The following is a 25,856-nucleotide window of genomic DNA, read 5'->3' as shown; positions in this document are numbered from 1 at the left end:
ACTAAAAATATACACATACACAAAAATTAGCCAGGCGTGGTGGCACATACCTGTAGACCCAGCTACTCGGCAGGCTGAGACAGCAGAATCATTTGAACCCAGGAGGCAGGGGTTGAAATGAGCTGAGATCATGCCACTGTACTCCATCTGGGTGACAGAGCAAAGCTCCGTCTCAAAAATTTAATAAATAAACAAAAATAAAATAAATTTTAATAAAAGATGTGAGGCAGCACATTGTTGCAGTAGTTTCTGAGTCTGTCCCTCCCCATGCACACCTATTCCAACAGGCAGCAGGCAGCAGGCCACATCCTTCACCATATGCTTCCTATGGAATTTAGGAGCACCTCTGATGATGGATTAAAATAGTCACAAGATTTTTCTATTCCAGTGGTGCCAGCTAATAAAGCCCAACATTTATGTATAATTGGGACACTGTGCCAAGAAAGTTAAATTTATCCAATAAAACATATTTCCTCTTTTAAAGCTGTATAGAAAAGCATTATTGCCAACTTCATTGCAAGGAAATTTTTCAAAACATTTAAAATTGGTGACTCATTCGTTCCTTAAACCTTTTATTAGTTGACTAAGTCTTTCATGCTAATTGGGAAAAAGCAATAACAATCAAATGGAAGATCTCTCTGTCATGTAATTTTTATATCAAAGGTCTATGATTATACTTGCATTAACATGTTTAAAACTCTGTATTTACAGTTGAACTGTGTAAAAATTAATGGAAAAAGAAAGACCAAGGCCTTGATCTGAGGGAGATGGGGGATACCCTGGAGCTAAGGAAAGATCTTGATGACAGCTTTTTCCAACAGGGAAATAATAGTTGTATTACTCTCAATAATAGTTGTATTATTCTCATTCACTCCCTCTCTCTCTGCCCTTCCCAAAAAGGTCTGAGACAGTTTCACCAAAGAAGGAAGAGCTATCTTGTATTTTTGAGACAGGGTCTTGCTGTGTCACCCAGGCTGGAGTGGAGTACAGTGGTGTATTCGTGCTCTTTGCAGCTTCAACCTCCTGGGCTTGAGCATTCCTAACACCTCAGCCTCCCAAGTAGGTGGGACTACAAGTGTGCACCACCATATCTGGCAATTTTTTTAATTTTTTTTTTGTAGAGATGGGGTCTCACTATGTTGCCCAGGCTGGTCTCAAACTTCTGGACTCAAACCATCCTCCTTCATTGGCCTCCAAAATGCTAGGATTATAGGAATGAGCAACCATACCCAGCAGGGCTATTCTTTGTGAGCTCCAGGTTTACACATTTGTTCCTGGGGGTAAAATAACTTACTCTTTCACCCAACTCCCTACCTGGGGAGTATTCTTCTGAACCATGACTCTCAGATATTGACACCCGGAAAAATATAACTATTCATTAAACAAGTTTTGAATTCCTAACGTGGCAGGTATCATGTTAGACACTGCAAACACAACTGTAAACAAGATAGATTTAGTTTACATCTTCACAAAATATTGAAGTAAAGAGAATGCTTCTAAACACATTTTACAAGGCCAACATCTCCCTGATATAAAAGCTAGAAAACAACACTACAAGAAAAGAAAGTTACAGGCCAATATCCCTGATGGACACAGATGCAAAATTCCTCAACAAAGTCTCACCAAACCAAATTCAAGAGCACACTTAAAGTCTAATAAAAAACTTAAAGTATGATTAAAAAAAACTTAAAGTATAATAAAAAAAAAAGAAAAAAAGATTATTCACCATGATCAAGTGCAATTTATCCCAGGGATGTAAACATAGTTAAACATAAAAACACGATCCACCATATTAGTGGAATGAAGGATGAAAACCATATGATCATCTAAATAGATGCTGAAAAAGTACTTGAAAAAATTCAACATTCTCTTATAACACTTCTTAATAAATTAGATATAGAGAGAATGTCTCAAAACAAAAAAGGCTGTATATGGCAAGCCCACAGCTAACATTATACTCAGCAGGGAAAAGTTGAAAGCTTTTCTTCTGAGATCAGGAACAAGACAATGATGCCCACTCTCCTCAGTTCTATTCAACAAAGTACTGGAAGTCCTAGGCAGAGCAATGAGGCAAGGGAAAGAAATAAAAGGCATCCGAAATAGAGATGAAAAAGTTAAATCATCTCTGCAGATGACACATTCTTAAATATCGAAAACTCTAAAGACTTCACCAAAAAACTTTTGGAACTAATAATTTGGTATAACTGCAAAATACAAAATCAACATACAAAAATCAGTAGAATTTCTATATGCTAACTATGAACTATCTGAAAAAGAAATCAAGAAAGCAATTCCACTTACAATAGCTACAAAAATCATAAAATACAATTTACCTGCTGCACAACGAAATTTAGTTAATGACAGAAAACATATAAGACAGTGGCCCTATAAGATTATAATCAAGCTGAAAAATTCCTATCATCTTAGCACAATGCATTACTCATGATTTGTGGTGATTCTGGTGTAAACAAACCTACTGTGCTGCCAGTCATTTAAAATATATAACACATGCAATTATGTACACACATAATACTTGATAATTATAAAAACAACTGTTATTTGGCTTATAGATTTACTATTTATCCAACTGGCTTGTGGATTTACTGTACTGTACATTTTATCATTATTTTAGAATATACTCCTACCTATAATAGATAAGTTAACTATAAAACCACCTCAGGTGAGTCCTTTGGGAGGTTTTCCAGAAGAAAGTATTGTTATCATAGGAGATGACAGTTCCATGCATGTGATTGCCTCTGAAAACTTTCCAGTGGGACAAGATGTGGAAGTGGAACACACTGATATTGAAGATCCTGACCCTGTATGTGCCTAGGCTAATATGTTTCCATCTTAGTTCTAACAAAAACATTTAAAAAGTAAAAAAAAGTAAATTAATAAATTCTAGAAAAAAGCTTACAGAATAAGAATATAAAGGAAAAATATTTTTACATAGCTGTGCAATGTGATTGTGGTTTAAGCTAAGTGTTATTACAAAAGAGTCAAAAATTTAAAAATAAAAATTTTATGAAGTAAAACAGTCATAGTAAGATTAATTCATTTTAAAGAAAAATACTTATTTTTAATAAATATAGTATAACCTATGTGTACAGTGATTATGAAGTCTACAGTAGTATGTCCTAGGCTTTCACATTCACTCACCATTCACTGATTTACCCAAAACACCTTCCAGTCTTGCAAGCCCCATTCATGGTAAGTGCCCTATGAAGGTATACCACTTTTAAATCTTTTATACCATATTTTAAAGTACCTTTTCTATGATTAGATATGTTTAGATACACAATTACTTAACATTGTGTTACAATTGCCCACAGTATTCAGTACAGGCGTATGTTGTACAGGTTTGTGACCTAGAAGTAATAGGCTATGCCACATAGCAAAGGTGTATGGTAGGCTATACCATCTAGGCTTCTGTAAGTATTCTGTGATGTTTGTACAAGGATGAAATTGTCTAATGACACATTTCCCAGAATATATCCCCATTGTTAAGCAACATACAACTGTTTTGGGGAAAAAATTTAACCAAGGAGGTTAAATATTTGTACACTGAAAAACTGTAAAACATTGATGGAAAAAAATTGAAGATACAAATAAGTGGAACAGTATTCCATGAACATGGATTGGAAAAATTAATATCGTTAAAATATCCATACTTTCCAAAGCAATCTAAAGATTCAAAGCAATCTCTATCAAAATAACATTTTTCACAGAAATACCAAACAAAATCTTAAAATTTGTATGGAACCACAAAAGCCCCCTGAATAACCAAAGAAATATTGAGCAAAAGGAACAAAGCTGGAGCCATCACACTACCTGACTTCAAATCATACTACAGAGCTATGGTGATTAAAACAGCATGGTACTATCACATAGAGCAATAGAACAGACACATACGTCAATGAAACAGAATATAGAGCACAGAAATAAAACCACATATTTATAGTCAATTGAGGACAAAGATGTCAATAACACACAATGGGAAATGAACAGTCTTTTCATAGTGTTGGAACAACTGGATATCCACATGCAGAAGAATAAAATTAGATTCTTATCTCACACCATATACAAAAATCAACTCAAAATGGAAGACTTAACCTAATAAGTCTTAAACATTTAAATGTATGACACAAGTTGTAAACCACTAGAAGAAAACATAGAAAAAAAAGCTCTGTGGCATTGCTCTGGGCAATAACATTTTGGATATAAAGCCAAAAGCACAGGCAAAAAAGCAAAAGAAGACAAATGGGATTATATCAAACTAAAAAGCTACTGCACAGTAAGGGAACAATCAACAGAGTGAAGAGCTAGTCTGTGAAATGGGAGAAGATATTTGTAAATGCGTTTGATAAGGAGTTAATATCTAAGATATACAAGGAACTGATATACCTCAGTAGTAATGAAAGAACGCAATTCTTTTTTTTTTATTTATTATTATACTTTAAGTTCTAGGGTACATGGGCATAACATGCAGGTTTGTTACATATGTATACTTGTGCCATGTTGGTGTGCTGCACCCATCAACTCGTCAGCACCCATCAACTCATCATTTACATCAGGTATAACTCCCTATGCAATCCCTCTCCTTTTCCCCCTCCCCATAATAGGCCCCGGTGTGTGATGTTCCCCTTCCCGAGTCCAAATGATCTCATTGTTCAATTCCCACCTGTGAGTGAGAACATGCGGTGTTTGGTTTTCTATTCTTGTGATAGTTTGCTGAGAATGATGGTTTCCAGCTGCATCCATGTCCCTACAAAGGACATAAACTCATCCTTTTTTATGGCTGCATAGTATTCCATGGTGTATATGTGCCACATTTTCTTAATCCAGTCTGTCATTGATGGACATTTGGGTTGATTCCAAGTCTTTGCTATTGTGAATAGTGCTGCAATGAACATACGTGTGCATGTGTCTTTATAGCAGCATGATTTATAATCCTTTGGGTATATGCCCAGTAATGGGATGGCTGGGTCATATGGTACATCTAGTTCTAGATCCTTGAGGAATCGCCATACTGTTTTCCATAATGGTTGAACTAGTTTACAATCCCACCAACAGTGTAAAAGTGTTCCTATTTCTCCACATCCTTTCCTGCACCTGTTGTTTCCTGACTTTTTAATGATTGCCATTCTAACTGGTGTGAGATGGTATCTCATTGTGGTTTTGATTTGCATTTCAGAATGCAATTCTTAAAAACAGGTAAAGAATATGAATAGTTATCTCTCAAAAGGAGATATACATGTCTAACAGGTATATGAAAAATGTTCAACATCACTAATTATCAGGAAAATGCAAACTAAAATCATGAAATATCACCTCACACCTGTTATTTTGGTGCTCAAAAAGATGAAAGATAACAAGTGGTGGCAAGGATGTAGAAAACAGAAAACTCTTCCACTGTATTGGAAGGAATGTAAATGAATACAGCTTTTTTCATTATGGAGGTTCCTTTAAAAATTAAAAATAGAACTATCACATGACCCAGCAATCCCACTACTGGGTCTGTATCCAGAGGAAATTAAATCAGTATGTCATAGAGATATTTGCTCTTCCATATTTACTGCAGCATTGTTCACAATAGCCGAAATATGAAATCTACCTAAGTACCCATGAACACATGAATGGATTTTTTAATGTGGTATAAATACACAATGGAGTATTATTAAGCCTTAAAAATGAAGGGTATCTTGTGTTTGCAACAACATGGATGAATCTGGAGGACATTTATAGTAAGTGAAGTAAGTGATGTTTAGAAAAAACAAATATTGCATGGCCTCATTCATATGTGGAATCTTAAAAAATAAAAGACAGAGGTTGAGAACATCATAATGGTGGTTTCCAGGGGCATGGGGTGGGGGCTCAGAAGATTTTGGTCCAAGGACACAACATTTCACTTTGATAGAAATAATAAATTCAAGAAATATATTGTCCAATATGGTAACTATAGTTGATAACAATGTATTATATTCTTGAAAATTTCAAAAGATTTTAAGGAGTTCTCACCACAAAAATAAGTATGTGAGGTGATGCAGATACTAATTAGCTTGATTTAATGATTCCACAATGTATACATATTTCAAAACACCATGATGTACACTATAAAAATATACAACTTTGTCAACTAAAAACAAGTAAAATACACACAAAAAATAAAAAACTTATAATCTAGAGGAAAGACTGATAAGCAAAAGACTAGTGTGATTATAATACTATGAATATGTGCAATCTGTATTGTAATGCAGGATGCTACAGGACTCTTATGAAGACATCTAGCCCAATGAAGCAGGTATCAGAGGAGGCTTCTCATCCAACTGCACTATGGAAGATGAACAGAGGGGTAAGATTTGGGGCTGCAGAGGAATGGAAGTTCATAGAGACCCAGCAGTTGGAGACAACACAGCACAGCTACAGGGAGTTAAAAGCGGGAGGAATGGTGAGCCATGACGTTGGAAACTCTTGACGTATATTAAGAACTCGAACTTCATTCTCTTAGATTAAATGGGGGAAAGCTAGTAAAGAGTTTTAAGGAAGAATATAACATGATCACATTCACCTTTTAGAAAGAGTTCTACAGTCATGGTGTAGAGAAAGAAGTGGCAAGGTTAAACTCTGAGAAACATGGTGGCTAGAATATGGGTAAGAGGTCCTGTGGACAATGGGAAGTAGCTGTGAGAACAGTAGAGGACATAGAAAGGGTGAGGAAGAAAACCCAACAGACTTGGTGGTTCTTCAGATAGTGTTGGATTTAGGTTGCAGTCAGAGCTGTCTCTGTCCTCCTGTTCCTCAGAGCTGAAGTATTTGCTGATGGCCACCCAGGGAGCCCTTAGGTAGTTAATTTTAGTGGCCAGTTTTATTTTCACCATCTGTCTCTTCCCCAGAGACACACAGGATCTCTGTCACTGGCTCCTGTCTTACCATACTCTCTTTTTTGTTAAATTCTTTCTTCCTTAGCACCAACTTAGTGCCCTTCAAAAGTCCATGTTTAAAATTTATGCTTCTTCTATGGAATGAAATGCAGTTTACTCTAAACTTTCAGGAAGTCATGGAAAAAGAGAGTTCACACATTTTCTTTCCCAGAGGAAATCATATTAAAGTTAAAAAATAAGTTATTCATTAATCTATTCAATAAATATGTATTTATTTACTTTTATTATTTATTTATTTACTTATCTTTAGAGACAGAATCTCACTCTGTTGCCCAGGCTGGCCTTGAACTCTGAACTTCAAGTGATCCTCCTGCCTCAGTCTCCCAAAATGCTGGGATTACAGATGTGAGCTACCATGTCCAGACTCAATAAATATTTGTTAAGTATCTTTTATATGCCATATACAATCCATGATACTGGGGCACAGCAGTGAACAAAACATAGAGAGTCTGTGTCCATGGAGCTCACTCTTCAGGGAAGAAACAGACTCTGTACATCACAAATACTATACATACACACAGACTACATATATACACATACATATAGATAGATGTGTCAACATATATTAAGTCCGATGGTGATAAGAGGGAAGGCATTGCTGTTACAGTGTGTCAGGGAAAAAGTCTCATTTTGAAGATGACCCTTGAGCAAAGACCTACAGAATATAACAGAGGAAACATAGATATATGGGAGAAAAGTAGTCTGCAAGTAGGATCAATAAGTGGTGCCTCGCCTGGCATATATGAGACATGGCCAGTAGACCATACATAATAGCTGGAGCAGAGTGAGCAAGAGGAAGAAACTGGGAGATGCATTTATGAAGAACCAGGCAAGGATGGGGTGGGAGGGAAGATTATACAAACTTGCCTCTTCTTTTCATTGACTTGGGAAGCCACTGGAGTGTTTGTGTAGAGGCCTGATAACATTTGACTTGAGTATTAACAGGCTCATTCTGGTTTCTACTTAGAGAAAAGATTTCCTACAATCTTTTGTAGGTAGAAGCAAAAAGACCAGTTAGCAAGCTTTTGCATCCAGGAGAAGATGGTGACTCGGGCTGGAGTTATGCAGTGGAGGTGGTGAGCAGTTGTCACGTTCTGGTTATGTTTTGATGAAATGTCTACAGATTTTGCCAAAAGAACCAGGGTGGGTGTTGGCAATGTCAAGGATGATTCCCAGGTTTGGTGCCGCAGTTTGTTTAGACAAGTCTTAGACAAGCCTTTTAAACGAGTCTGCTGGGGCCATCCTCAATTCCTCCAAATATGCTTTCTCACCCTTTGACTACTGGCTCTCCTGCTAGCCATTTTCTCCTTTTAAGATGAGGATATTTAATAATCACTCTCTTGATTCCCTACTCATCTTCTAAAAATCAACCATCCAGTTTCCGAATGTGTAAAATGTGCAGGAAAATCAAGCTATTTTTAAAAGTGCTGTAAGTGATTATAACCTAAAAGGATAAATGTTGGTGTTTTGTCTACACAGCCTCTCTTCCTCCCTCCAGAACTAACTGTCAATGTAGACAGCAGAATGAGGATTAGCTGGGCTCCAGAAGAGTTCATCATGTTCCGTAGGAATAATCTAATTTATCCACATTTTTGAAAAGTATTAGATTTGTCATATTGTGCCATTGAATTAAAGACCAACTAACATTTGCCTCTCAGCAGAAAGCTATGGAGACTAAGCATCAGTAGGCTACCCAGCGGAAACCACTAGGCAACCAAGACCACAGAGGACTTCCTCCAGCTCGGAGGCAATTACCCTTTCCTTTGCATGAGGGATGTTGGGATGTTCTAATAAATGTATTCGGCCTGAAACCTTCCTCTCACATTCAAGGACCATTAGACACATTTTAAAGCGAAGGCTGAAATAGTAGGAGGCAAAATAGTAAAATATGTAAACAACAAACCATAAAAGATACCGGAATTAATGTACTTGAGAATGAGGAAGGTTTCTTCTTCTATTTGGCTAAAGTGAAATTGTTGCTCTTCTTGGCCATTCATTCAGCCAAAACATAACCCTTAAACCAAGCAAGAGAAAGAATTGCGTCATCTTGCCTTCGGGCACAGATTCCTTGAAACTCTGAGACCTGAGGTGTTTAAGAACGCATCAAAACCTTCAGGTAAAGGAATAACACTCTGGTTATAGGGTGTAGGCATCAACTAGAGAGGAAGACATGTTGGAGGATACCAATAAATGTTCAGGACATTTAACATTTTCCTTTGCCTTTACTCTAGCTCTGATGTTTTGGTCATGGCCGCTAAACATTCATCGACCTTCCCACTGGCTTTGGTCAAAATATCCCCAGTGATATTCTCTACCATTTCCAGAATCTTTCACTTAATGCAATTTTTCATCCCTGCTCTTAAAAAAAAAAATAAACTGTGGCCTGATTATCAATTGAAATAGGTACTCATCCTCTGACATTTTATGAGTTTACCTTTCTCATTATAACTACCTTATGTATTTTAATTTATTTACATTACTATGATATGTGTTTTTGTCCTCCAAGTAGAACTACAAACTCTAGGGATAATAACTGATTGGTAAAATGCACCAAAACTTTTATGTAGTGTTATGCAGACATCTATATTAATTGAGAACATTAATGGTAAAAATTGTAAAAGCAAAAGTGGAATGAGTTTCCAACTGTGAAATTATAATGTTTCAGATTTAGTTTCTATAAATGGAATCATACCAATACAGCAATATTTTGTTTCAACTAAAATCCCTTAAGCAACAATTTTTTAAACTAGCTATAATTATTTAAGCAGTCAAAACAAACAGGGAAGCCAAAAATTCCATATCAGGATGTTTTGAATTTATCCATTCTGACATTACTATACAGGAACTGTATTTAAAATTACCTCTAAGAAATTCATGATGCAATTTCAAAATGGAAAATAAAAAAAAAAACTACAACATTTTGTCAACAGCACTCCAAAGAGCTGCTGATGCAGATAACTATGAATTATTGTGAAATTCTATTATCTCATAGAAGGGGCTTAATGAAAAAACAAATAATACAGTGTACTTTAGTTCAGTTGGCATTTGCCAAGCTCTTTAACACAGCTATTCCTCAGCATTATAAAAAAACTCTAAGCCATATCTTCTCTTGTTAGCCTGTATTCATTATAGAAGAGAAAGCAGTGATAACAGATAATATAGAACTGGCATTTTCCAAATGACTTTAATCCATATTCCCAAAGATTAGTTCTCATTAATTTCAACAACCAGAGTCACAACCAGAAAATCAACAATAGCAACAAAAATGGATAAACAGTGGCTTAAATTATGTGTTCTGAATCCTGTAGAATGCAAAACTGAAAGATACAAAATAAAATAAAATAAAATGGGGCCAACATTCAACATGAAAATAGATGAATACATTCCCGTGCCTTGACTAAGTAAAATATTCCAAACTCAAATTAATGGGTCATCTCTAAAGAGCACTTTAGTAACTCATTTAATAATTTGAATGAACCAAGTTTTCTATGCAATCCACTTGCTTTGGTTCTTTCATCCAGCTTCCACAACCATCCATCTACCAAAGCCAAGAAACCTGGAGTGTTCCTTGGTATCTTTCTATCTCTCCATTTCACAACTAATTCCTCAGCACATGTTGTCTACTCTACCTTCAAATATTTTAGAGCTACTTATCATGACCACCATTGCTATCACCCTGGTCCAAGCTTCCATCATATTTTATCTGGATGGCTGCAAAAGTTTCCTGGTCTCTCTGTTCCATCCTTGTTTTCCTTCAGCCTATTCTCAACTCTGCAGTCTTTCAAAATCTGAAGACTGAACTCTGACTGTTTTTTTTCCTCTTGCCCAGATTTCTTTCTAAGGGGGCTGGGGAATTATGTCTTACAAACCATACTATCTCATTAAGTGTTGGGCATTTTTTAGTTAACCCAATATAACATGGCTTACTTTCCAGCCTGACTCTGGTATAGCATTAAATGACAGACAATAGACCCCCTTACCTTAAGCATTCCTTTCTACTGACGCCTCAAGTCTTTAGACAAAGCTTAGCTCTGACAACCAATTGTCAACAAAAGAATCTCTAAAACCCACTGACAACTTGTAAGGCCGTGCTTCAACATCTTTGCCTTTTCAGGCTAAAGCAATGTATACCTTTCATGTATCGATTTATGATTTTACCTGCATTTGCAATCTCTCTGGAATGTATAAAACTAAACTGTAAGTCAACTGCTGTGGGCACACTTTCTCAGGACCTCTTGAAACTGTTTCCACAGGTCATGGTCACTCATATTGGCTCAGAATAAACCTCTTTAAATATTTTGGCAGCATTTGGATTTTTCATCATTAAATCTAAGGCAATTGCTCATTTATTTCTTCAAAATTATGAAATTGAAGAAATAGTGTCCCATTTTGCTTAAAGTAAAAGCCAAAATCTCTATATCCTGGAAGGCCCTGTAAGATTAGTGTCTCTTATCTCCGAGTTCATCTCCTAATTCTCTCCTTTTGTCTCTTGTAACTGGCCTTTTTTTTTTTTTTTTCACCTAAATTATATCTCATCTTGAAGCCTTTGCTCAAGGCACCTCTCATCCTGGAATGTGCTTGTCTCATATTCAAGAGATGAAGTCCCACATAATTGCTAAATGTTCACTTAATATTATCTTCCTACAGAGGCTCACCCTATTTAAAATGGAATTTCCCACACATTTCCTAACCTCTAACTCTGTTTCTTTATTTTTCTTTTGCACTCATGATTTTTTTTAACATACTCTATTGTAATTATTCTTGGCCTACTAGAATATCAACTCCATTTTGGTAAGATGTTTTGGTCTATTTTGGTTCACAGACATATCCCCAAGCACAAAAAAACTAGTTACTGGTAAATATTTATTCAAAAAAATTCAATGAATAAAGGAATAAATTATTATTCTTTCTTTCATTTAGCTTTCTTACTAACAAGACATTTTTTATTCCATACTTTCCTTTTATAATAGAGATTCAGGGAGAAACCTTGTGTGAACTACTCATTAAAATGATTAGCGTTATCTGCTAATCATTTCAGGATGGGGCATACAATTAAGGTCGGTTCTGGCACGGAGAAATAAATATTATTATAATAATAATACACATTATACATTGTCAAAGGAAGCAAGTTGTTGAGGCAATCACAGAAGAAAAATAATAAAATCCCCAGCAACAGGAAGACTTTAAAGACGTGTTTCCAGGTAACTTGTGTTCCCTTCCTGATCAGCATAAGCGAAATGCACTGATGGAGCAGAGCCTCCTTGCCCAGGTATGAATTTTCTCATAAACGTAGTAGATGAAGTGCTTTGTTAAGTGAAATAATTGGGATGCTCCTTACTACGAAAAGCAAAACTGTCAGAAATGGCTCCCAAAACCCTTATTAATACTGACTTTCAATGCCTCCTACTATCACTAGTTTTGGTCTTTATTCTTTAAGTGTAAAGTTCCCCCACAACTCCTAACAGTTATATTTGACTGTACCTGAAAGTATATAGGAAATACTATTGACCAAATTTGAAACAGAGCAAAGTTAAACAACGGACGTTAACAAGGAGTATAATTGGCCTTAACATTTACCACCTTTCCTCTGCCCCCTTTGTGTGATACATGCTCTACATACTTTTTTGATCATTAAAATTCACTTCTACTTAGACTAAAGCTAAGTTTTTCTCTTTCTCTTTCCCTTTTTCTCCCCCCACCTCCATGTGTATGTGCTGGTTAGGGAAGGGGAGGAAGGAAGAGCTGAGCTACAAAATTATTCAGCTCCAGGTATGTGCCAGGCATTGTACTTAATCCAACTTCATTGAATCTGAAAATCCTAAAATGAAGATTCCCTCACCACAAATCCCTCAAATGGTAAATGCTAGAGAAATAACTTGGTCTAAGTTTAGCAATTTAAAATTTTGTATCATTTTTCTAAATCAATTTATTGTTCCTGTTAGAACAATGGAAATGATGTCAATCAATTGTCTGGTTAATTATTAAGAGAATAATTCTAATGGAATAAACAGTGACTATGGCAATATTTAGCAATGGAAGACATAGGCCATTTCCTAATTTGGTTTCTGGAACAATAAAATTGATTTCACTGATTTCTCTGACAATGTATTATCCTGGGGAATTAATAACTTATTTTTATTAAGGTGAGAATAAATGTACTCAGGTACACAGGTGGGAGAAAAAGCTCATGCATCCAATGACCTGTATAATGAAACCAACCACTTAACTTCTTCTTTGGCTGTTGGAAGGTCAGAGGTGCTAAAACCAAATTTTCTCAGTCCCTTAAGATGGATTGAAAATCCTCAAGCAAAAATCACTCTACCTCATATATGGAGGAAAATCTGAAGACAAAGGTATAAGGCATCTTGAATTCTACTCTCAGAATTTTGTTTAAGTTGCTGTCTTGAAAACCAAGCCTCTGATATTTTCTCAGCTGTATTAAGTTGTAGCTAAAAATAAATGGTTATTTAGCCTGTGTTTACTATCCAAGGTCCACAGAGCAAGCAAAAGGACAGGCTACTGCTTTTAAAACCCACGTAGGGATCAATTAACAGAAGGGCACTAGCTAGCAAGTTATGCTAAATGACAAGTCTTGATTAAAAGCTAAAAACAATGCTTATTTCAAACCTAACTTCCTGGTCTATAGTTACTTTCAATTTTAAATGTAATTTGGTAATTTCAACTCCAATTACATATATGCCCTTAGGTTAAGAAATGCTTCCGACCTTATTTTATCAAAGCCTTTCATTTTCCAAATGAGAATTTAAGTTATTTTCTCAAGAAAATTTTTATAAAACAACAAAAAACCCAGAAGTTTTTAATCTCAGAATCTGAAGATCACGTATGCTAGAACTGCTATGTACTAGATAAAGAATTACTTTTTTCTTTCCTCTTATTCTGTATTTCAGGCCCAAATAATCTACCCAATTTAGAAGGGGAAAGATACTCATTTTTTGTAATGTGTGATGGAATTTCAATATGTCCAATGCTAACTTCTTTGAAGATGGGGTGACACACATAGAACTGTGCATTACGCTTTGAAAACTTTCCAGGATTACGTAGAGTGAGTAAAGGCAATTGAGATAGGAGGCAGTCTGATGATGTGGAGTGAACTGGGAATCACAGCACGCCCCAAAAACTGCTCGGCTGATCTTTCTGTATAACCTGGATCCTCTATGAGCCTGACTTGTAGCATTTGAGGCCAAGAAACCAGTCATTAGGAGGCAAATTTTTCATTTGTCAGGAGGAACACAGAGATCCAAAAATAATCCTTTTGTATTTTTAGTAGAGAACAGGGTTTCACCGTGTTAGTCAAGATGGTCTCGATCTCCTGACCTTGTGATCCGCCTGCCTCAGCCTCCCAAAGTGCTGGGATTACAGGCGTGAGCCACCGCGTCCGGCCCAGACTGTAATTCTTAACACAGAGCCTAGCACAAAGCAGGTGGTATGCAAAAATGGTTTAGACGTTGTCTAAATTAGCTTTACCAACTCTGTGCCTTCTCTGTCAGATACTACACTTTTTACGTATTAACTGATTTAATGCTCACAACAACCATCTTACAGGTAGGAAATGTAAATTCCAGAAAAAAGTATAGAAGATGATATGTATGCAGATGTTTGTCTGATTGTAAAGCTCATGGCTTTTCTACTTCTCTATATGTATGTAAAAGTAATTTTGAGAATGACTTATGGTGGTCACTTAACTTTGTATCCGTTCTGTCATTTAATATTCATATCTAACTTAGGAATTTGAAATCATTATCTTATGTAATAGGAACTACAACCAGAAAGGTTAAGTGCCAAAATCCTACTTTTTAGTAAGTGGGTTAGTTTCCTGTTCCTGTTTGGGTTCGTTTCTCTATGATACACAATTGAGACATGGTACTCAACTGTCAACCTGCAATCAGTCAGAGACTAAGGTGCTCCTGAAATTTTGTCACTTTAGAAATGCTGTAGTTTAATGAAGGCCACTTTAAAAACAATCACTGCCAAGTTGGGAAAAGTAACAAAAATGGTAACTGTGATAAGCAGAGAGAATTTTTAATGAAAATGAATCTTAAAGTGGGGCACACATCGCATGTAACATGTACTTTTAAAAAGTTCACGTTACAATGCACCATTTGCATAACTTAGAAATTTAATGTAATTAATTACACCAAATGCAGTGTTCTTTTATTCATCGAGACGTGGAATAATATTTAGGTCAAAAATATTCCATATTTTCAAGCTTTATAGTAGAAGATACTTCACTGCAATTTCTAACTGAGAAATCAAAGTCAATCCATAAGGTATTTGATATACACAATTGAAATAAACAAATACGTATTAAACTGAAAAAATACATAGATTTAAAATTCTATAATCTAATATTTAGAAATATATATCCTAAATCTAATAATTTATTTTTCAAATTTGGACACTTTCTATTAAATCAAAAGAGACACATGTTTGTGTCATACAAACTCCTATCACAGCAAATATAGAAAATGCTTACCATAGGTCAGATACAAAGATGAGTATATTTTACATAAAGTACTTCATTTAATCCTGAAAGTTACTGTATAAAGTAGGTGCATTCTTGATCCACATATTGTGGCTTAGGAAACTAAAGCACCAAACCAGAATTTGGAGCCAACCTGTTAAGATTTCAAAGATTGTGCTCCTGTAAAAGGGAAGTCAAATCCTTTCTGGTTCAATTTTACCTGTTGAAAATATTTCTAAAACCCAGTTTTCTGCTATCATAGATACAGAATTCAGAATACAATCTTAATTTCCCACTGGCGTGTTCCAGAGTGTAGGGAAAACTAAGAACCAAGGTAATCTATTTTAAATATTGGTTTGCATTCATTTGAGTCTAGCGTATCTTTTATGATCACAACACAGCCAGACTGTATTCTATTACCAATTGTTTCCATTCTCTGCGGTCAAGGAGAAATTGTTTAGCTCCTATGTAAAAAGGGTGGAAAATGTCTATAAATGTATTACATTCTATTCAGAAGAGGACACTGGCAGGTATTCAACCCAGTATCTGATATTTAAGACGAGGGAAGCAAAGCTCCAATGGAAAGTATCTTTTCAGTAAGATGGGTTTCCATTCATGCCCTGCAGTGTGACTACAAGAAACACTAATATTCCTGGATAAAATCATGTTTTGGAAACTGATCCTAGTAGTTTTAGTAGTTAACTAATTTTAACAGCTGGCATAAGATGGCATTTTTAGTCAATATTACTGCCTAAATTTTTCCCAAATTTTACTTTCAAGGAAGTTGACACTACTTAGCATTCAGTTATGAAAGTTCTGTCAACTATTACACAACTTACGCAAGGGGGCTATGAACAAACGTGCCTCGTGACACTGACTTTTCGAGCACAATTCTGTTTCATCAAAACTTACAAGACATGGAAATTGAAAAGAATCATGGTTTTGATGTCTGATTTCCTGAGTGGCTGAGACAAGTGGTTTATCAGTCACATAATTTCTGCAGATCATTTTAATTAGTTTTCTCTTACAAGCAGTTCTTTTCTGCACTGTGTAGATATGAAAGCACTCTTTATTTTGTATCCAAGGTTTATACTTAGAAACTCTCTGGGAATAATTGTCATTTTAAAGTCTTGTCTTTGTTATTCCTGTGTTGTGAAATTCCATTTGCCATATCTGAAGCTTAAATGGTAAGAGACCCTATTGAATAATTGTCTTCTAGTGTTAGATGATTATCTTTATATGTGCAAAACGGCTTTTTAGCAAAACTGCCTAGATAAAAAGGTCAAAATCAAAATGGACCAATTTGAAAATTATCATTGCAACAAAAATTTGTTGTGGATATTCATTGCATATATACAACATGTATTTACTGAGACTCTAATATGTGTCAGACATTTCTATTACAGGCTTATTGAATTTTTCAAGTAATCGATGTCAATTAATTTGCCGCATAATTGTACTACTTGCAAAAATAATCCCCTAAAATCAATGACTTTATCTCCTGTGTTACTATTCGAAGGCAGAGTGGAAATGGTTTTTAGGTTATAGAAAAGAGGCAGAGTGAGTTCTCTCACTAGCTGTGTCTTAGGTAAGTTCCAGGCCTCTGCAGTCAATCGCCATATCTATAAAATGAAGATGATATTTACTACCTAGAAATGTTGTGTTTACAACCTTTATCAGAGTAGTTTACTGCTGTAGAAGCTCAACCACTGGTAACCATTGTGTTTAAGTTTAATTTTCACTAAAAGCCCAGGCTCTGGCTGTAATGGTCACTCAGAGTTGAGCCACTGAACGGGCACAGATGGCAGTGGTCAAGTAGGCCACGTCCTCTACGTGCCTTTTTTGCTTTCAGAAGTAGGGCTACAAAGCTGAGGACAGCCAGAATGACTGCTGAGATTCACATTTCCATTAATGCCTGTCCATTCCAAAAAAAGATCAGTGTATGCCAACTGCGAGATGCCTTCCTCAATGAAGTCAGAATCTAACAGCACATGAGATCCTTTGTGTTTACAAGCCTTGAAACTGAGATCAGATGGCATTGCTATTGATTTGGCTAGGAGCCAGTAGTCTAAAGTCTAAGTATATATTATACTGTCTGAATCAACTTAGTGGCTCTCGGTTCTATCATATTTGAAACTCGTTTTTATAATAAATATTTGTTAATGTCTCTTTTGTTATTCTGAAATGAAATTGCTAACTCCCTCCAAGAATAATCTTAAATCAATGTAATAGTGACATAAAAGACAATAGTAAGAGATTAACACATACAAATAGAGTAGTAGCAGCATACTATGCAAATGCTTAGGTACCATTATACCAGATGATGGGGTTATAATGAGTAACTTTGGATTTAGGAAGTGTAAAACAATAGCCAAATGTGCTAGTTACTTACTCTGTGTCTCTCAGTTCTAAACTTGCTCTTCTATGCTCGGTTTCGTGCTGCTGAAGCTGAGACCCTGCAAACCACATTCTGCTTTGCCAAGATTCTCTCTGTTAGGATCTGCCACTAGGATCACCAGAGACTTCAAAGTCGGACAAGGTGGAAGAAACTTGCCCCTTCCTGTGTCCCTCTAGGGGAGAGCTCCTTGGCTACTTGTGGATCTTGTGAGCATCACTCTAGGATGCTTCAATCACCCCAGTGACAGCAGAGCCTCCTTGTGGCAGCAGCTGAATACTGTTTGCAATTTTGTTCAACACTTGGAGAACCAGGTTAATTGTCTCCTTCTTCCCTCAAATACCAGCCAGCCATTGGTCCTCCTCAGAGGTCTGGATCCCAGCTTCATAGGTCTTTCCTCTGAGCTCAGAGATACCAGCACCAGCCGAGCCATGCCTTACTTACAGGTCTGAGTTTGAGCTTCACCAGACCTTCCCTCTAAGTTTTTTGTTTTCCTTTCTTCCCCACAATTCTGGGGGTGGGAGGCAACTGCTTCCTGATGTTGCTACTTCCATAATACCTTAGAGTTTCTTTTCCTACCCTTTAAGTTACCAGCTGACAACATTTTACTAATTAAGAAGTGTTTGTATTCAATCTTTTCAGTTCAAATAGCTGGTATCATTTCTGTCTCCAGAGTGGACTCTGACCACTACCCCTACTGAATATTGTCAACATTATTTCTTTCCTGAGACAAACATTTTATTGGACATTTGAAATAAGGCCTGGTGATAAGTTTATATATATGCATAAAATCATCATAAATGCAACAGCTACTGGTACTGACTGATGTGGGGATGACACATTGGTGGCTGAGAAGCCACTAGCAGCATTGTCATTGCTAGGTTCAAACATGGTGAACAACTCTTGACCTCTTGATGATGTACTAGACAGAAACCACAATCTGCCCCGATTTGTAGTGTAGTTTCATTCCTGGGAAAGTTAGCACACATTAACGTGGTAGAAAATACACTTTGTGTTTTTATGTAAAAAGCAGCCATGCCATGCAATATATGAAAATATTCATTGTTCAAATAGCAATGCAGTCTTATGCACTGCTCTTTGTCTAAAAACTCTGACTCTTGCCCACTAAGTGCCACTGCACTTATCCCAGTTATGGGTGACCAAAACTGTGCCCACATCATGTCTTAGAGTAATGTCATATCTGTTCAGAATAAAATAAGGCAGAGGCAGAAGAAGCCATTTCCTTTATGAATTTAGCTGAGCGTAAGTCATCCCAAGAGACTTCCACACTGACTGGGCATCTCCTCACGCTTCTTTCCACTTGACAAAAGTCTGAAAGTCTAAGTTATAATGAAGATAGTTTTTCTGAAAAGGATAATATACTAAAAGAAATTCTTAGCCTGTATAAATACATTTAAAATCAATGTATGTTAATTTTAACATAAGAGACAAAACTAGTACATGTAATATCAACAGTAATATTTGTGCATAATCATATAACACATAAATGCCTAGGCACAACTACTTTAGACACACAGAGTGAACACATTTATCAATCTAGTTATCCTGGAGCACCCTAACACAAGATACCAGAGCGGCATTTAAGATTTGAGAAGAAAACGGAAAAAGAAAGAAAATGATTCTAAAACTTGGTAAAGATGTTATACAGCAAAGGTTTTATGAAGAAGAAGGCAGCATGAAGCATAAGGTTAGGATCAGAGGGCTCTCAAGATTCAGGTGAAGTTAGGGGAGAAAACACACATTCATGTTTAATATACATGTGTACTTTTATTCAGGAAACCTGTTGGTGTGGGCACATATATATATACAGGTAATGCTTGAACAACATGGTTTGAACTGTACACGTCTATTTCTATGTGGAATGTTTTCAATAAATTTATTAGAAAAATTTGTGGAGATTTGTGACAATTTACAAAAACATGCAGAGAAACCATGTGGCCTAGAAATATAAAAAAAAAATTCTTAAGTTAGGTGTGTCATGAATGCATAAAATATATGTCAATACAAGTCTATCAGATGAAGTGCTACCATAAAACTTACACAAATCTATTATAAAAAGGTAAATTGTATCAAAATTTATGTATATACTTACTGACCAAAAATGGCACCAGTGCAGTTGAGAGAAATTATAAACAACCATAAAGATGCAGTATTAAATTATAACTGCACAAAATTAACTGTAACACATACTATACTACTGTAATTTCATAGCCAACTCCTGTTGCTATTGTAGTGAGCTCAAGTGTCAAAAGTATCACTTAAAATGCCATGTAATGCTAAGCATCTCTGCATGGGCAGGTCATAACTCTGGTAAATTACGTATCACAATAAAAAGTGATCTCTCATGTTTCTGGCATATTTTTTTAACATGTTTTAATGCAATAGCATACACCTTGAATAACACCATGAGACCCAAACTGCCACTAGTGATGCTGATAATGCTCCTAAGAAGCAGAGAAAAGTCATGACATTACAAGAAACAGTTAAATTGCTTGGTATGTATTATAGATTGAGGTCTGCAGCTGTGGTTTCATTTCAAGATAAATGAATCCAGTGTAAGGACCACTGTTTAAAAAAAAAAAAAAGAAGGAAGGAAAGAAAAGGAAAGGAGAGGGGAGGAGAGGAGAGGAGAGGAGAGGAGAGAGGAGACCCATGAAGCCACTGCTGCAGCTATGCCAGCAGGCATGAAAATCTTGGACTTTTTGCAAAATACCTTTTTTTTTTTTTTTTTTTTTTTGACCCAGCCATCCCATTACTGGGTATATACCCAAAGGATTATAAATTATGCTGCTATAAAGACACATGCACACGTATGTTTATTGCGGCACTATTCACAATAGCAAAGACTTGGAATCAACCCAAATGTCCATCAGTGACAGATTGGATTAAGAAAATGTGGCACATATACACCATGGAATACTATGCAGCCATCAAAAAGGATGAGTTTGTGTCCTTTGTAGGGACATGGATGCAGCTGGAAACCATCATTCTTAGCAAACTATCACAAGAACAGAAAACCAAACACCGCATGTTCTCACTCATAGGTGGAAACTGAACAATGAGATCACTTGGACTCAGGAAGGGGAACATCACACACCGGGGCCTATCATCGGGAGGGGGGAGGGGGGAGGGATTGCATTGGGAGTTATACCTGATGTAAATGACGAGTTGATGGGTGCAGCACACCAACATGGCACAAGTATACATATGTAACAAACCTGCACGTTATGCACATGTACCCTACAACTTAAAGTATAATAATATTAATTTAAAAAATACCTTTTTATCTTGAAATGAAAATGCAGCTTTTATGTAGATACAGAATTGTTATAAGAAAGCATATCTATAAACTCTAATATGATTCAAGAAAAAGCAAAGTCATGGCATGACAACTTAATAAAGGAAGGTGAAGGATCTAAAGCTGAAGAACTTAATACCAGCAAAGGATGGTTTGATAATTTTAGGAAGAGATTTGTCTTAAAAATATGAAGATAACAAGGGAAGCTGCATGTGCCAGTCAAGAAGCAGCAGATGAGTTCCCAGACACCATTAAGAAAATAATTGAGAAAAAAAAGGATATCTACCTGAACAGGTTTTTAATGCAGATGAAAGTGCTCTATTTTGGGTGGGGGGTGGGAATCCACAAAGGACATTTCTTAGTAAGGAAGATAAGCAAGCACTAGGATTTAAGGAAGGAAGGGATGGAGAGGTTACCCCCACTGTTTTGCACAAATGCAATTGGATTTATGATTAATACTGCACTTTTTATACAGCTGCTAACTCCCAAGCCTTGAAGGGAAAAGGTAAACGCCAGCTGCCAGTCTTTTGGCTGTACAAGAAGAAATGGACAACGAGAACCCTTTTTCTGGATTGGTTCCATCAGTGACTTTGTTCCTGAAGTCAGGAAGTACCTCATCAATAAGGGACTGGCTTTTTAAAGTTCTTATAATACTGAACAATGCTCTAGCCACCTAGAACCCCATAGTTCAACAATGAACACACTGATGCAGTCTACTCGCCCCCAAACACAATGTCCCTAATTCAGCCTTTAGGTCAGGGGGTCCTAAACACCTTTAAGACTCATTATACATGGTACTTTATGGAAAGGGTTATCAACACTATGGAAGAGAGCTCAAATAGAGAAACATCATGAAAGCCTGGAAGGATTATACCTTTGGAGATACTGTCATTGTTACAGAAAATGTCCTGAAAGCTATCAAGCCAGAAACCATAAATTCCTGCCGGAGAAAACTGTGTCCAGATGTTGTGCATAACTTCACAGGAATTATGACAGAGTCTATCAAGGAAATCATTAAAAGGATTGTGGATATTGGAAAAAAAAAAAGTCAGGATGAAGGGTTTCTGAAATGGATCTTGGAAAAATTCAAGAGTTAATGGACTGCCAGAGTAGAGAAATTAACAGAAGATGACTTGATGGAGACGAGTCCTTCCAAATCCGTGCCAGACAGTTGTCAGACAGTTTGGCAGAAGGGTTCCAATTATCCAAGACTCCTTTTGACTTCTTTTACAACATGGGCCCTCTATGAGACAGGAGGCCCATGAAACCAAAGCAAATGGTGAAAGAAGGATTGGTACTGTATAGAAACATTTTTAGAGAAATGAAAAAGCAAAAAGGTAGACAGAAATTACAATGTATTTTCATAAAGTTACACTAAATGTGCCTGCGTCTCCTGCCTTCTTTTCCACTTCCTCCACCTCTCCATCTCTGTCACCTGTGAGACAGCAAGACCAGCCCCTCCTCATTCTCCTCCCCCTCAGCCTACTCAGTGTGAAGACACGGGGATGAAGACCTTTATGATGATCCACGTCCACTTAATGAAGAGCAAGCATGTTTTCTATTCTTATAATTTTCTTAATAGCATTTTCTTTTCTCTATCTCACCTTATAGTAAGACTACAGTATACAATACATATAATGTACAAAATATGAGTTAATCAACTGTCGATATTAACAGTAAGCCTTCTCAATCAACAGTTAGTAGTGAACGTTTTGGAGAGTCAAAAGTTATATATGAATTTTCTACTACAAGTGGGTCAGCACTCCAAACCTTCATGTTGTTCACCAATCAACTGTACATATTTAAATACAATTTGTGTGTGTATATATATAATGTATTATATAATGTATGATATGTATATATTTCTTTGCTTATTTGACATAGATGACATTGTTTTGTATCTTATTCAAAATTATTAGAGTTGGGACACATTTCCTTATATATCCAGTATATCAAGGAAATGTTATTAGGTTAAAATAAAAATAATGACCTTTTAGCAAAGGTCATTCAATAAATATCTGTAAAATTAGGAATGAACGATAAGCTATAGAGTGAGGAGAGTCAACTAAAAAGAAACCAAATTGTAAATGCTTATGATGCTGACGTCCAGATGATGAGCAGAGTTAACTAGTGGTGAAGCTCTAATCCCATTTACTCATTAGAATTGTGGATTAGTCCTCCTTGAAAAATGGTGACCAATGTCCTGGTATGCCAAGGACAGTCTGACTTATGCCTGTTGTCCTGGTGTTTATTAATACTTTACTCTTAAAAAAAAAAAACCACCAATTTGGATAATGGTTACTCTCACGTAAAAACTTAGGAAAATTGTTTGATAAGAACAAGTAACATTCACTGAAAACTTAATATGCACTATGATGATATTTTCATGTTTTCATATGTGACTGTATTTACTTATTGTAACAACCAAGAAAGGGGATTGTATTTACCCTGTTTTACATCTTAGGATTCCCAGAGACTCAGAGAGGGTACTTGAATTTTTCAAGCACGTGCAGTTTCCAACTGTCAGAGGCAGGATTTCAACCCACAGCTATCAGATTTCAAGTTGCCATTACACATGCCTGGGATATTTCTTCTGACAGGAGAGTAGGCACAAAATACAACTAACCAGGAAATATAGATTAATTATGCAGTCAGGAAGAAAAAGAAACTGGCCTATATATAAGCTAGGACCTTGCTTGAACAATGGGAAAATTTAAAAATAATAGTAAGAAGAAATTACCCACAAGATATGTTTTCAGCCAGACTAATTTATGACCACTGCCAGCTGCTGTAATTGCCTATTTGTATATAGTCTGTACTCATATAAATTCCCATACTTGCAATGAAATAGCTGTCTGCTTCAGGCAAATGACTGGAGAACTTTTTTTTTTTTTTTTTAAGCACTGTAGTGTTGGGTCATAAGAAAACACAAAAACAAAAACCCATATTCTCAAAAAAATCCCTCCCAGGTAGAACAAAAAAATCCTAGCTGGTTACCACAAGATGCCTCAGACAAACTTTCATTACTTCACAATTTTGACTATATCAAATCTCTAATTGGTCAGCATGTTGCTTTCAAAATATATTCATGTGCCTCCAATTCTAAAATCACTAAGGCTTTTAGAGCAGAAAGATCCAGAATTCAACATTTTCCCAAATTTCCAGAAACGGTAATACTTATAAAAGCATTTGGTTGGAGACAGCGTTAGAAATATACTATCCCTTGGTGAATCTGTCTGGGACAAACAGTTTTCTAATACGCTTTTGGACAAATTTATGGTTTAATGAATTCTTTTGCCTACTTGATCATAGTAACAAATCAGCCATATTTATCACCTTCCTTTTTAACAGGCAGCAATTCTGTCTCTCAAGTAGACTTGGCTGACACTTTGCCATATTCTCCATGGTCCAAGTGATTCAAGAGTCCAAAATCTTTGACTCAATAACACTCAGATGCACAAAAGTAACTTTGGAGCTGAGGGCCAAACTGGGGACACAAAAACTCCCTGCTGGGTATAAAACGACTGAATGAGTTTGTCATTTTTCCATTTTCAAATTGCCAGCCTCGCCTCCTTCACACACAGGGAAATTGTATTTGTCCCAGAGCACATCTGTCAGACAATACCCTGAGGAGTGTTTGAAGCCACTCTGTGTAAACAGAGCAGAGATGATCAGAAAATAACAACTGCCACGTGTGTAAAGCTCCCTGCTGAGATCTGGGAGAGCACATGGGTGTCAAAACCATGAGCTAAGAGGCCTGCTCCCATTCGTCACCATCAGCAGTCAACCCGAGAAAAACTGCTGAGCCTCAGCCCAAGTCTGGAGACCTGCGGCTCACTGGAATGTACTAGTGCTCACCATGCAGCCCAAATGGTCTCATCACAGTCATGTGTGGGTTTTCCCTCTTCAGGGTTGAACTGAGTCCCATCTCCAGCATTATCTGTACATCTGTGACTAGACCTGCCCTAATTCTGCACATTTGATGAAACTGTCTCAAGACCCCCACCAGCCAGTTCTGCATATCACCATCGGTAACAAGAGTTTCTTTTCCACCTCCAGCACCCTGTGTCTATGCAGAAAACAGACAATCTGTCACTAGTTTGCTTTTTAATTTAGCACTCCATTTCTAGAAAGTCGTGTCCCTGAATATTTATAATTAGAATGATGATTTAGCTGATAAACCCAGGTATAATACCAAGACAATCTCTTAAGATTTGTATCTCACAAAGGATCTATCATATTTCATAAGCAAAAAATAAGTGTCAATTTTTTTAGTAATTCATATATGTTTTGTGTTTTTATGCTAAGGCAATGTGTGACAGTTTAGAAAGATGTTCTATTTACAGCTAGTAATAATTTACTCTTGCTACATTTGCTAAAATATTTATACAAATAGGTTGTGCATGATAATTGACTTGATTAGATTTAGATACTGAGCTGTGAAATAAGCAAGCATTTGTTCAGAAGCAGAAGAGGTTAAAAGGTTGTTGTTATTAGAAATGGCTGAGACTAGAGGAGTTCAGAACTGGGATGAACTAAGTCCTGAGGTCTGTGTGCTCTGGGTGTGCCCCTACTCCTTTATTTTGGAGAGATCTATCAGTGGACATTGACTAGTGTGCTTTTAGGACAGAAAAGGTTCTCCTGCAACCAGGTAACCTCCAATGGGCCTATTGCCTAAAATGATTTTAACTAGAGGTAAAGGCTTTTATATTAAATTAA

General features: G+C 36.4%; 2 protein-coding genes across 5 annotated transcripts in view; both read right to left on the bottom strand.

The window, feature by feature from the left end:
• The window catches only part of LOC105469844 (fibroblast growth factor 14), a 681,850-nt gene that overhangs the window by 360,706 nt on the left and 295,288 nt on the right, over nt 1–25,856 (bottom strand). The gene's annotated exons all lie outside the window — the stretch shown is intronic.
• The window catches only part of LOC139359052 (uncharacterized), a 62,559-nt gene extending 36,703 nt beyond the window's left edge, over nt 1–25,856 (bottom strand). Inside the window, exon 1 of the mRNA XM_071081071.1 lies at nt 1–25,856. This exon is cut by the window's left edge and continues 36,703 nt beyond it. The gene's annotated coding sequence lies outside the window, so the exon portion shown is untranslated.

The sequence above is a fragment of the Macaca nemestrina genome, chromosome 16 (assembly GCF_043159975.1).
Source record: "Macaca nemestrina isolate mMacNem1 chromosome 16, mMacNem.hap1, whole genome shotgun sequence".
In the NCBI taxonomy this organism is placed as follows: Eukaryota; Metazoa; Chordata; class Mammalia; order Primates; family Cercopithecidae; genus Macaca; species Macaca nemestrina.
The sequence above is the reverse complement of the archived record's forward strand: the minus strand, read 5'-3'. Positions and strand labels throughout refer to the sequence as shown.